Below are 14,578 nucleotides of genomic sequence, written 5' to 3' on the forward strand. Positions count from 1 at the left end.
GTGTAGATTAATGGAGCTACTTGACTTGTGTTGGGCGTTCTAAGCAGGCATTTGCATCTGGTTAACTTGTGTATCTACAATGTGTAATGCACTTTGGCAATCTGCAGCAAATTTCATGGGTGATCCTTTGATTACACTGTGCGTAGGAACTCCAGCTCAAAGTGATCCTGAATAAATGATTGCTGTCACTGAATTTAGAATGGTAAAGTAGAATTCAGGACTGAAATTTAAATTAGAACATTAACAACTGCTTGCATTTATATTGAGCCTTTAAAGTACAAGGGTGTCCCAAAGCAGACACAAAAAGAAAGGCTGAGCCTCTAGTTTTTTTTTTCACAGAAAAGGAATTGAGAGGTTTAAAAACAAACTTTCATGAAGAGATGGCCTTTTAAGCAGACTTTTAAAAATAGAAAAGTGATTTTGTTATGGACACAGTTTAGGGTGGAGAACAGCTGAAGATTCTATTGCGAATAATGGAGTGGGGGGAGATCATACAAACATACAGAGTAGGAGTAGACCACTCGGCCCTTCGAGCCTGTTCCACCGTTCCATAAGTTCATGGCTCAACTGATTAGTCCACATTTCCACCCACCCCCAATAACCTTCCACCCCCTTGCTTATCAAGAATCTATCTGCTTTTAACATATATTCAAAGACTCAGCTTCCACTGCCTTTTGAGGAAGAGAATTCCAAAGACTCGCGACCCTCTGAGAAAAGATTTCTCCTCATCTGTCTTAAATGGGCGACCCCTTCTTTATAAACAGTGACCCGTAGTTCTAGATTCTCCCACAAGGAGAAACATCCTTTCCACATCCACCCTGTCAAGACCCTTCAGGATCTTGTGTTTCAATCAAGTCGCCTCTTATTCTTCTAAATTCCAGCAGATACAAGCCTAGTCTGTTCAATCTTTCCTCGTAAGACAGCCTGCCCATTCCAGGTATTGGTCTAGTAAACATTCTCTGTACTGCTTCCAATGCATTTACATCCTTAAATAAAATAAGGTGACCAGTACTGTACACAGTACTCCAGATGTGGTCTCACCAATGCCCTGTATTGCTGAAGCATAACTTCCCTATTTTTGTATTCAATTCCCCATGCAATAAACAATAACATTCTATTGGCTTTCCTAATTGCATGCTGTACCTACATACTAACCTTTTGCAATTCATGCACTAGGACACCCAGATCCCTCTGCATCTCAGAGCTCTGCAATCTCCACCATTTAGATAATGCTTTTTTTATCCTTCCTGCCAAAGTGAACAATTTCCCACTTTCCCACATTATACTCCATTTGCCAAGTCTTTGCTCACTCACTTAACCTATCTATATCCTTTTGTCATCCCCTTATGTCCTCTTCACAACTTACTTTCCTACCTATCTTTGTGTCATATGCAAATTTAGCAACCATACCTTTGGTCCTTTCATCTAAGTCATTTGTATAAATTGTAAAAAGTTGAGGCCCCAGAACACATCCCTGTGGTACACCACTCGTTACAGCTTGCCAACCAGAAAATGACCCATTTATGCCTTCTGTTTCCTGTTAGCTAGCCAATCTTCTATCCATGCCAATATGTTACCCCTACACCATGAGCTTTTATTTTCTGCAATAATCTTTGATGTGGCACCTTATCAAATGCCTTCTGGAAATCTAAGTACAACACATCCACCAGTTCCCCTTTAACCACAGCACATATAATTCCCTCAAAGAACTCCAATAAATTGGTTAAACATGATTTCCCTTTCATAAAACCATGTTGACTCTGCCTGATTACATTGAATTTTTTGAAATGCCCTGCTATATTGTCTTTAATAGCTTCTAACATTTTCCCCGAGACAGATGTTAATGCGAACTGGCCTGTAGTTTCCTGCTTTCTGTCTCTTTGAGTAAAGGAGTTACATTCGTTATTTTCTAATCTAACGGAACCTTCCCCTGAATCTAGGGAGCTTTGGAAAAAATTAAAACTAATGCATCAACTATCTCACTAGCCACTATTTTTAACACTGTAGGATGAAGTCCATTAGAACCCGGGGACTTGTCAGCCCGCTCCTCCAACAATTTGTTCAGTACCACTTCCCTGGTGTTTGTAAATTTTCTTGAGTTCCTCCCTCCCTTCCATTTCCTGACACAGCTAATATTGAGATCGACAGCCAGTTAGAGGGTTTGGTGTGACAAGGCTGTGAAGAAATTAATAAATTGGGATTTAAAATTTGATAGCTCAGTAAAGATGGGTAAGTGAGGCTTAGTGTGTGGCAGATTGCCAGCTGACTGAATTCTGTACATCTTGGAGTTAAGGGGTCAGAAGAGGTATTGAAAGTAAAAGTAAGGATCTTAGTTGGATGCTAGGATGATGGTGCGCAAGTGGAAATAAGCAATCTCTGTAATGGGATTTGAAGCTTTGCTATAGCTCAAAAAAATCCTGACTTAAAGAACTAAATTTGGTTTAATTAAGAATGTGATGCCTGTGTTGAGCAGGAACCCTAGAACATTGACCCCTTTAAAGCCAGAAATTCTGAGCCAAGAAAATGTAAATTTTACAAAAAAACCATTCCATCATAGTTTTGTTTCAAACCACTAAACTATCATAGTTCAGTTTGGAAGATTTTTTATTTAAATAACTAAGCCTCTAGTTTTTTCTTATTTTCAGGATCATTGTAGCAAGTCACAATCCTGGAACTCCTATCTGGGTCAAAATCCTGGAATTCCCTTCCTAACAGCACTGTTGGTGTATCTACAGCCAGAGGACTGCAACAGTTCAAGAAGGCAGATCCCCACCACCACCTCAGGCAATTTTTTAAATTCATTCATGGGATGTGGGCATCACTGGCTAGGCCAGCATTTATTGCCCATCCCTAATGGTCCTTGAGAACATGGTGGTGAATTAGGAATAGGCAATAAATGCTGGCCTAGCTAGCGATGCCCACATCCCACGAACAAATAAAGAAAAGTAATCTGTACCTCACTCTGCAGTCCTTTGAAACATTGGGCAAGATTTTGCATTTTGGGTTGGGACCCTGCACTTTTGGAAGCAGTTACACAACAGTGATTTTGCCTGAATTTGCCAATTAATGGCTCGAGGGCTGCTTGCCATCCAATTAAGTACGACAGGCGTGCTGTCTCAGCCAGAGGACCCTCCAGCATGGAAGGAGCTGCAGCCTGCCTTTGCAGGGTGAGAGAGAAAGCATCACTATCTTGAGATACCCTTTCAACAACTGTAACAAATTTGAAGTTTTAATAAATGGCCACAGCTGCTGGAGCACCCTGCCGCAGTGTAGCTTGCGGCTGCAACTGTAACCAAATAGGCTGAAGAGGGGGGCCTCCAGGCAGCTGCTGTGCTCTTGACACCACAGGGGGCCAGCAGCCTGACATCTGCAGGAAGTGTCATCGGCTGCAGAAGCTTGAGCTCCGGCTTTCGGAACCCAAGCGGCGGCTGGGGTTACTGTGGTGCATCCATAAGCCAGAGAACTATGTGGATAGCACACTTCAGGAGATAGTCACCCCGGACCTCAAGAGCACAGGCAGTGAGACACTGGGTGGCTGCCAGACAAGAAGATCAAGACAGGTAGTACAGGAGACCCCGGAGGGCATCCCACTTTCTAACCGGTATTTAGTTCTGAGTACCAATGGGAAAGAGGGTTCCTCCGGAGACTGCAGAGAGAGTCATGACCAGAGCACCATGGGTGGCTCAGCTGTGCAGGGAGGGAGGGGAAAGGACAAGCGAGCAATAGTGGTAGGGGATTCTATAGTTGGGGGAACAGATAGGCATTTGTGGTCGCAGATATGGTTCCAGGATGGTATGTTGCCTCCCTGGTGCAAGAGACATGGATATCACTGAGCGGCTACAGAGCATTCTGGAGGGCAAGGGTGAACAGCCAGAGGTCATGGTCTACATTGGTACCAACAATATAGGAAGAAAGAGGGATGAGGTCCTGCAGGCTGAGTTTAGGGAGTTAGGAATGAGATTAGTGAGTAGGACCTCACCGGTAGTAATCTCTGGATTCTCCCAAGGACGCTATAATAGTGAGTATAGAAATAGGAAAATACACCAGATGAATGTGTGGCTGGAGAGATGGTGCAGGAGGGAGGGCTTCAGATTTCTGGGGCGGTGGGACCTGTACAACGGTCTGCACCTGAGCAGGACTGGGACAAATATCCTTGCAGGAAGGTTTGTTAGTGCTATTGGGGATGGCTTAAATGAGTTTGGCAGGGGGATGGGAACCTGAGCACAGTCTTGGGACAATTTCAGGGCAGAAAATTAGCGAGTGACTCAAAGACAGAAGAAGCATAGGTTAAAAAGTGTGCAGCACAGGAATTTGGCAGTGTTAAAGGGTATTTATTTAAATGCAAGGTCTAGTAAATAAAGCCAATGAGTTGAAGGCACAGATTGATACATGGCAACATGCTATCATTGCTATAACAGAAACCTGGCTTAAAGAGGGGCAACAATGGTAGCTCAAAATCCCTGGATATAGAGATTTCAAGCTGGATAATGAGGGGGATAAAAAAAAAGTGTTGCATTATTAGTTAAGGAATCCATAACAGCTTTGAGGAGGGATGATATGTTAAATGAATCATAAAATGAGGCCATATGGGTGGAGCTCAAATAAAAGAGGGGCAGCCACATTATTAGGTGTATACTATAGATCCCCAGTAGTGAAAGGAGGATTGAAGAACAGATATGTAGGCAAATTTGAGTGAAAAACCTATAGGGCATTAATAGTTCGGGATTTCAACTACCCCAATATCAACTGGGATACAAAGTATGAAGGGCACAGAGGGGACAAAATTCTTGAACTGTGTTCAAGAGAATTTTTTTAGCCAGCATGTAACAAGCCCAATGAGAGGGGGTGCAATTTAGTCTTCGGTAATGAATTTGGGCAAGTGGATGAAGAAACAGTGGTGACCATTTTAGAGATAGTTTTAGCATAATCATGGAAAAGGACAAAGATAAAATAGGAGCAAAGGTTCTAAATTGGAGGAAGGCAAATTTTATGAAACTGAGAGGTGATCTGGTGAAAGTGGACTGGCTACAGCTACTTGAAGGAAAATCAGTGACAAACCAGTGGGAGGCATTCAAAAGCAAGATACTACAGGCACAGTGTAGGCACATCCACCCCCCCCATAGATTAAGGGCGGTACTGCCAAAACTGGAGCCCTCTGGTTATCTAGAAGCTTACAGGATGTTAAAGCAGAAAAAGAAAGCTTATGACTTTAATACTTTAGAAAGCCTAGAGGAGTATAGAAAGTGCAGGGGTGATGTAAAAAAGGAAATTAGAAAAGCAAAGAGGACATGAAAAATTATTGGCAGGTAAAATCAAGGAAAACACAAAGATGTTTTATCAGTACATTGAGAGCAAGAGGATAACTAAGGAAAAGATAGGGCCTATCAGATGTACAAGGGACCTTGTGCGTGGATGCACAGATGTGGGCAGGGTTCTTAATGAGTTTTTGTCTCTGTCTTCACAAAGGAGAGGGTTGATGCAGACATTGTAGTTAAATAGGAGGAGTGTGAAATATTAGATATGATGAGCATAATGAGAGAGGAAGTACTATAGGTTCTGATATCCTTGAAAGTGGATAAGTCGCCAGGACTGGATGGATTGCATCCCAGGTTGTTAAAGGAAGCCAGAGAGGTCATAGCGGATGCGCTGAGGATCATCTTCAAATCCTCACCAGATGCAGGCGAGGTACCAGATGATTGAAGGTCTGTGAACACTATACCATTGTTTAAAAAAGTTGCGAGGGATAGGCCAAATAATTATATGCCAGTCAGTCTGACCTCGGTGGTGGGTAAATTGTTAGAATCAATTCCGAGGGACAGGATAAACTGCCACTTAGAAAGGCACAGATTAATAAGGGATAGTCAGCATAGATTTGTTAGGGAAGGTCATGTCTTACTTCCTCAAAAAACTCCATTAAGTTAGTAATAGGGAGGATTGATGAGGGTAGTGTAGTGGATATGGTCTACATGGATTTTGGTAAGGCATTTGACAAGGTCCCACATGGCAGACTGGTAAGTAAAATGAAAGCCCATGGGATACAGGGCAGGTTGGATCCTGAATTGGCTCAGGGACAGGAAACAAAGGGTAGTAGTTGACGGATGTTTTTGTGAATGGAAAGCTGTTTCCAGTGGCGTTCCACAGGGCTCTGTGTTGGTCCCTTGCTGTTTGTGGTATATATTAATGATTTGGACTTAAACGTGGGAGGCATAATTGGGAAATTTGCTAATGACACAAAAATTGGCTGTGTAGTTAAGAGATCAGCCGTAGACTCCAGAATAGTATCAATGGTTTGGTTGAGTGGGTGGGAAAGTGGCAAATGGAATTGAATCTAGAGAAGTGTGAGGTAATGCATTTGGGGAGGGCAAATAAAGCGAGGGAATGCACAATAAACGGGAGGATATTGAGAGGGGTAAAATAAGTGAGAGACCTTGGAGTGCATGTCCACAGGTCCTTGAAGGTGGCAGGATAGGTAGATAGAGTGGTGAAGAAGGCATTTGGAATGCTTTCCTTTATTGGCCGAGGTATGAAATACAAAAGTAGGGATGTGATGCTGGAACTGTATAAAACGCTGGTTAGGCCACAGCTGGAGTATTGTGTACAGTTCTGGCCACCACATTACAGAAAGGACATAATTGCTGTGGAGAGAGTGCAGAGGAGATTTACAAGAACGTTGCCAGGGCTTGAAAGTTGCAGCTGTGAGGAAAGATTGGATAGGCTAGGGTTGTTTTCCCTGGAACTGAGGAGGCTGAAGGGAGACTTAATTGAGGTGTACAAAATTATGAGGGGCCTGGATAGAGTGGACAGAATGGACCTTTTTCCCCAGTGGGGAGGTCAGTTACCAGGGAACACCGACTTAAGGTGATTGGTATAAGGATTAGAGGGGACATGAGGAAAAACTTTTTCACCCAGAGGGTGGTGGGTGGCTGGAATTCGCTGTCAGGAATGGTGGTGGAGGCAGAAACCCTCAATTCTTTTAAAAGGTACCTGGACACGTACCTGAAGTGCTGTAACCTGCAAGGCTTTGGACCAGGTGCTGTCGGTGGGATTAAATTGGGCGGCTAGTTTTTTCGGCCAGCACGGACACGCTGGGCTGAATGGCCTCCTTCTGTGCCGTAATTGTTCTATGGACAGGCCTGCCCAGTGTGTCTGAAGGAAGCTTCATTGTACATTTCCAGGTGTGCTTCAGGATTTGCATTGATTTGTTTGCTTGATGCCATGCTAAACTTGAAGACCAAGTAGTTGTACTCCACAGTGTGTGGAGAGTTGTTGTTTCTGGAAGACATTTCCAGTGTAAACAACCTCTGGAACAGAAAACTTGAAGGCAATATCATTCAAGAACCTGAAAGTAGATAAATTGAACCCCAATTCCATGTTCAAGGTTGCCACTAACTATAGAATTGAGTGACACTTAGAAAGGAAGGGAGATGTGCAAATAATAGTTTAGATTTAATTTTGCAGCAGGTAATAAATATGTGACAGTGATCCCATGGAAATAACGAAAAAATGAACATCAATTTTGACATGAAGTGGACCATTAAGAGCGATTTAGTTTTTGGCACCAGTCGATGAACAGCATCCTTCTCTGATCCTGAATTTTCCCTATATTCCACATTTGATTTTCCCAGAATAAGTGACATAAAATATTGTGTGATGCTTTCTGGGGTTTGTGTCCCCAATCCCCAGCTAATATTGCAGTTGTTTATCTACAAAGTCAGTCCAGTTCTCCTACTTTGGCTAGTCCAGAAATGTTTGCCACTTGCTAGTTGGACGTACAAGAAATAGCTTCATGTCCTAGATTTTACTTTCCAATGTAGCATAAGCCAAACTGGAAGTGGGTCAGCAATCATCCACATAAACCCTAGTGCACTGGCCTTACATAATTTTAGGGTCAGTGTCACTATTGGTAATTAAATTGGTGCCGGAAAGGCCTGTGTTTAGGAGTTTGTGGTTGCTGTGTGCAAAATTCTGGGCTGCTACAGGGTTTAAAGGCCTACAGGAATCAAAGAAAAGAAGCTTTCATTTAAATAGCAATTTGTATGTTCTCCACACAGCACAGAGTGCTTTTCAGCTGGTTAATTACTTTTTGAAGTCCAGCCACTAATTTTATGTAGACAAATACAGTAGCTAATCTTTACATTAACAGCAAATGTGGTGAAGGACTAGTTCATTTGTTTTGCGAGTGGAGTTTGAAGGATGGATGTAGGTCAGAACAATGAGATAACTCTATGTAAGTGATCCGATGACATGATTTATATTCATACAGCACAGAAGCAGGCCATTTGGGCCATCATGCTTGTGCAGACTTTTTGAAAGAGCTATCTAATTCGTCGTACTCTCCTGCTCTTTCCCCAAAGCACTGCCAATTTTTCACCTTCAAGTATTTATCCAATTCCATCTAGGCAAGCAGATGAGCCCTTCATGTAACATCACATAAATTCAAGTATCTCTGAAAATACAGCACTTCTTCAGTACTACATTGAATTGTAAGGCTAGATTATGTATTCATGTTCTGGATTGGGGCTTGAACCCACAAACTTTCTGGCATGACTGAATAAGACAGAACCATTGTGTTTGAAAACATGTCTTGCAAGCAGTTCAGCAGGTCTTGTTTCTGCAATGGATCAAACAATACACAAAGCAGAACTCCACTCAGGATGGAGTGTCACAGATTCCGTCAGGCAAGCTGGACAAGACGGTTGATGGAAACTGACAATGAATATTAATGCCATAAGCAATCAACCAATGTATCTGGCTGTTATGTCAGAAGAAATTTGATCTCACCAGGTCAACCAAGATAAGAGACATTGCTGTTGCTCTTATTAATTCAGTAGACTGAAGAAAAAGAAAGATTTGCATTTATATAGTGTTTTTCACAACCTCAGGATATCCCAAAGAGCTTTACTGCCAATGATGTATTTTTGAGATGCAGTGTTGTTACTGTTTAATGCAGGAAATGCTGCAGCCAATTTGCACACCAAGCTTCCACAAACAGCAATGTGATAATGACTAGATAATCAGTTTATGTGATGCTGATTTGAGGGATAAATATTGGCCAGGACACTGCGCATAACTGTTCTGCTCTTCAAAATAGTGCCATCGGATCTTTTACATTCGCCCAAGAAAGCAGACAGGACCTCAGTTTAATGTTTCATCCAAAAGACTGCAGCTCTCATAATGCAACACTCTCTCTGTACTACACTGGAATGTTAACCTAGCACCTTACTATTAGCTCTACACACAGCCTTAAATTCCATCTTTATCACGAATTCTCATTATGTAAAGGGTGTGGTTAGCACCACCAGCCTTTACCTGGAAGTATTCTCACATCCTTAAATACATTCTATTTTATTTAGAGATACAGCACTGAAACAGGCCCTTCGGCCCACCGAATCTGTGCCGACCAACAACCACCCATTTATACCAACCCTGCAGTAATCCCATATTCCCTACCACCCACCTACACTAGGGGCAATTTACAATGGCCAATTTACCTATCAACCTGCAAGTCTTTGGCTGTGGGAGGAAACCAGAGCACACGGTGAAAACCCACACAGTCACAGGGAGAACTTGCAAACTCCGCACAGGCAGTACCCAGAATCGAACCCGGGTCCCTGGAGCTGTGAGACGGCGGTGCTAACCACTGCGCCACCCATTCAGGCCAAAGCAATTGTCCTCATCAAATATACTTGCATGATCCATGTATGCGTTCTTAATCCTAGTTTGTATCATTGTATACTATTAAGACCCTAACTGCAAGCTCTCACTAAAACTCAAGGAGAAACCAGCCTGCACGAAAGAACACCTAACCCTTTGTGTATTACCCCTATGTCAGGAAGCCCTGCAGAGCCTGGGGCCAAAGGATATAGAGGAACCAAAGATGGGCAAGGATTGGTCCAGTTCAGGGTCTGTGCTAAATAGTAATTCCTGAACCATTGGAAGCTATGCCTTCCTAACCCCTCTCCTTCTCCACCTCATTTAAGATCCTCCTAAGGCCCAAACTTTTTGGCCAAGCTTTCAGTCACGTCTTAGTATCTCCTCCTTCAGCTCCATTTCTGTCTGATTTTGCCTCTGAAGTGTCAAGACTTTTCTATGTTGAAGGCACTATATAAATGCAAGTTGTTATTGATAGTGATGGAACCTTTGCTGTAAAATAAATGAGGTTTTACTACTTTCTCCAGGAGTATCAACATTCATCTAAACAGATTGCTTTCATTAGGGTTCCTGGTGGTGGTAGCAGCATCTTGAAAACCAAACATAAGTAATGCTGCTGGGGGGAGAGGCTGCCAGCTTTTTTGGCCTCAAAAAACAGCTGTGCTTGTCTACTTATTGGGTTGCAAACACTTATTGTGGAAGGTCCAGCTGCCAAAAACAAGCTGTGACTACATATACAGGTATTTGTTAACCATGGACGATATTGCATTTGCTACTCCCTCTCCTTGAAGTAGTGTGCAGCATAAATATGTTATCACTGAAAACTGAACAGTACTTACACTGATAATCACAGTTTAAAGATAACACGGTACCTCTTTTGTATGTGTATGTCCATTATTGGAATGAAACATTTCCATTTTGGACTCTTTGGGCGAGATTTTATTTATGGGGTCAGGACCCAACATCAGGAAAACTTCCGGGTTCCAAGTCCGCACGGCATCAGCCTGACATGCCACAGCTGTTTTCAAACTGTTAGGCCAATGAATGGCTAGGGGAGCGGGCTTGCCGTCCAATTAACGATGGTGGGTGGGCTCCCGAACCTGGAGGGCCAATGGGAAGCCCGCTAGCACTGCGACATCGGCAGCCTCACCAGCTGAGGTGGGAGCTGCTGTTGCAGGTAAAGAGAGAGGAAGGGTGCCTCAATATGGAGGCACCCTCTGAAGACAAGGTAGATTTTTTAAAATTGAAAGGGGTAGCTAGCAGCGATTGCTGTGACGAGGGCGGGTTCCTCGTGGGATTAAGTGTACCCCAACCCCGTGAGGCTGCCTTGTTGCACTGGCCATGATTCAGCTGCAGTGCATAGTTTGCATGCCGACTGGAAACCTTTAGTTGGCATATGACAAGGGCCTTAACAGGCTGCTTGCGTGCCGGTAGCCTTTCTGAACCCGAGCCAGCTACTTTAAATAAAAACAAGAAATACTCAGCAGGTCTGGCAGTATCTGTGGAGAGAGAAAAACAATTAATGTTTCAGGTCAGTGACCTTTCATCAGCTATTTTAAAAATGGCTCGGGTTCTGGATCGTGGCACCGAACCGCTAGGACGGTTAGTGCGAAATTCCGGGCCCACCCGGCTCCAATCCTGACTGTCGGGATTTAAAAATTCTACTCTTTGAGCCAATATTAAGCACTCCTAGGTAAAGTATATAACAGCCACTACATATAAAAGTCCAATGAATCCAGGTTGAAACCTATCTCAGGAATTAACCATCTGCATTTAATGAAGATCTCTCTTACTGAATTCAAGTTTTGGTCCCTTTCTCAGTAAGCTTTTCTCCTCACCTGACTTGCCGTGATTTGATTCCACAGTTACCAAGCTCCTGGTATCTCACCCAGTGTGATCTTTGAATATCATTGTGTTGTTCAATTCTAGGGGGAGGAGGGGGTTGCATTACAGCTGAGTCCTCTGCTATCCACTTCACATGACCTTTGTATCGCAGGTTTGAGTTATGACAGAAGATTGGAGAAACTGGCGCTTTTCAGTCTAGAAAGGAGGAGTTAGAGAGGTGGAGGATAAAATTGGACTTCGGCGGTATCTCGAAAGAGGGAAAGTGATTTTCTTTTTGAATCCAAGACAGGCTGTCAATTCACTACCGTATGACTCATACTGGTGCCGAAGAATAGTTTCAACCCCATGATCTTGAAGAAGAGTACAAGACAGTAAATGGTATGGAAAATTGCTTTAAATTACAAAGGGACGATTTCAAAAGTGTAAAAGGTACAATTAAAACTGATATTGGGAATTCTGCACAGCAATAATGATCAAAATATGGAGTGGACACCCAAAGCAGTAGAGGTGAAATCCTTTGATGAATTTAGGAAATAATTAGATGCTGCAGTGTGGAAACTGTCAAGTGTTTCTGAATAGAAGAGCCAAACAGGAAATGAATGACCTTCCTCATCTGTAATTATCGTGGAATCTTATCAATATTCTGATTGTGAAATTCCACTTTATGATCAACACTGCAAACACCCAGGAGCCTGGACTGTAGCTGCACTGGGAAGCCAACAGGCCCCATGCAACCTCTGTTTAGGTGTCAATTTGGCTAAATTTGTATCGGATTCTGAAGACTAGGTTCAAACCTCACCAGAAGTTGAGTGCAAAATCTATACTGACATTTTTAAGCAGTACTGAGTGAGTGCTGCATTGTCTTTAGGGTAAGGCGTTAAAGTAAGGCCCTATTTGCCTGTTTGGGTGGATGGAAAATGTCCTGTGGCATTATTCAAAGAAAAGCAGGGAATTTTCATATTCTTCCCTCAAACAACACCATCTGGAAAGAAGATTAACTGGTTATTACTCTAGTTTGCAATTTATGGAGCCTTGTGTGTGAATTGTCTGCCTTGTTTCCTGGTGAATGTGCTAAATAATTCAAGTAAAGCATTTTGGGATACCCTGATTATGTGATAAAATGCTATATCTACACTTTCTTCTTTTCATTATGCCCTCAAATTTACTATTGGGGAGCAGTTGTTTTGTAGCGCCCTCTGAGCTTTTGCTTATATTTGTGTTGTCCAACTCCTGGCCGGCATCAAGCGCCAACAAGGTAACAGCAGCAAATGTTACAGACACCAATGGTGAGTACAATATATATTTAATAATTCACATAAGAAACCAGTTACAAAGAATATGCAAACCTCACAATTCGCATACGCATTACCCGTGTCTAGCCAAGGTGATCAGTTTCAGACTAGTCGGTTCTGTCACTGAATCCCTGACTCGGGTTCCTCGTTCGAGTGTTGGTCCCTGGGGTTCTCGCTTGCGATGGTCCCGAGAGTCCAACCTTTATACCCTTGTCGACCTTGATCTTTGACACGCACCCCACATGTAGGTGACCTTTTTTTGCAATACTGATAAGTCTCATGTTTGAAGCACACACTGGTTAGATTTGGGAATTTGACCAGTGAACCATTTCTCGTTCCTAGAAGTCCCCGCCAACAGTCCATGTGCATCAGTTTCTTGATGTGCCCGCATACGAACTTAAGTTGACCCATGTTGCAAAGTAGAGTCACCTGTTCTCCTATCGTTGCGTACAGTGTCCCATGTTGAGGGCTACATTCTGCATGGCTTGTGGTGTAACAGAGTACTCTCGTTCCTGGTTTACATTGGATAGTGTTTCCCATTCCCATGGCCAGGATTATTGATAGCAGCAGTATTGAGGTGTTGGACGTTGTCTTCATTTTGATTCCGCGCAGTGGTTTCCTGCAAAACAAGTGCCTTATCTCTTGTTATCGGTCATCTGATAGATCTGCAGGATCACAATCATTATCCCCTGGTCGTTTTAACCGTTTCCTCATACCATCAGGCCTAGGTGATGGCCTATGTCATCCCATTTGGTAAGGAGGGTGCCTAGGACCTTTTTTCCTTCTGGGTGGGGTCCGTAGGACTAACCTGTCAAAACGCCCAATCCTTCCCTTCCATTTGTCTGAACAAATCTCCCAAAGTGGGTTGGGATGAGGATGGTGTAGGTTGTTTCGGTCTGACAACCGGACTGGTTACTACTGGCAGAGGTGGAGGTTGGGATGGCATTTTAGGTGCCTGCAACAGGAGGCTGGAGGATCCTCCTCCATGGCATCTATGGCCATGTTTAATTGATGATGACTGTTTACCCTGCCAAAGGGTTTCCAGTTGATTCAAAATGGTACCATCGGGTTCCTCCTTTCTCGAGCCAAACTTTGTGTATCGAGGCACTTGCTCGATCGACTATACCAGAGTGGAGCAGCCAGACAGCGCAGCGGGTGGGAGGGAGGTGGTGGTTGGGGGGGGGGCAGCGGAGAGGCTGGGGGAAGCGGAGCAGCTGGAGAAAGCAGCGATGGGGGGCTGGTGGAGCGGCCCGAGAGAGCAGCGAGGGGGGGGGGGGGAGTGCGGCGGCCAGAGAGAGCAGCGAGGAGGGGGGGGAAGTGGAGCGGCTGGGGAAGCAGCGAGGGGGGGGGGGAGTGGAGCGGCCCGAGAGGGCAGCAAGGGGGGGGGGGGTGGAGTGGAGTGGAGCGGCCAGAGAGAGCAGCGAGGAGGGGGGGGAAGCGGAGCGACTGGGGAAGCAGCGAAGGGGGGGAGTGGAGCGGCCAGACAAGGCGGTGACAGGGGGGGGAGAGGAGAGAAGAAAATGAGGGCAGAGAGAGAGAGAGAGAGAGGGGAAGAAGAGAGAGAGAGAGAGAGAGAGAGAGAGAGAGAGAGGGGGGAAGAAGAGAGAGAGAGAGAGAGAGAGGGGGGAAGAAGAGAGAGAGAGAGAGAGAGAGGGGAAGAAGAGAGAGAGAGAGAGAGAGGGGGGAAGAAGAGAGAGAGAGAGAGAGAGGGGGGAAGAAGAGAGAGAGAGAGAGGGGGGAAGAAGAGAGAGAGAGAGAGAGGGGGGAAGAAGAGAGAGAGAGAGGGGGGA

The 14,578-nt window shown here is 44.1% G+C and overlaps 1 protein-coding gene across 2 annotated transcripts in view; it reads left to right on the forward strand.

The window, feature by feature from the left end:
* Nucleotides 1-10,791: 10,791 nt before the first annotated feature.
* snx10b (sorting nexin 10b) overlaps nucleotides 10,792-14,578 on the forward strand; it is a 118,698-nt gene continuing 114,911 nt past the window's right edge. For both annotated transcript variants that reach the window (XM_068059099.1, XM_068059081.1), the window contains exons 1-2: nucleotides 10,792-10,879; nucleotides 11,648-11,874. The gene's annotated coding sequence lies outside the window, so the exon portion shown is untranslated. The remainder of the gene's footprint in view (nucleotides 10,880-11,647; nucleotides 11,875-14,578) is intronic.

This window comes from Heterodontus francisci, chromosome 2 (assembly GCF_036365525.1).
Source record: "Heterodontus francisci isolate sHetFra1 chromosome 2, sHetFra1.hap1, whole genome shotgun sequence".
Lineage (NCBI taxonomy): Eukaryota > Metazoa > Chordata > Chondrichthyes > Heterodontiformes > Heterodontidae > Heterodontus > Heterodontus francisci.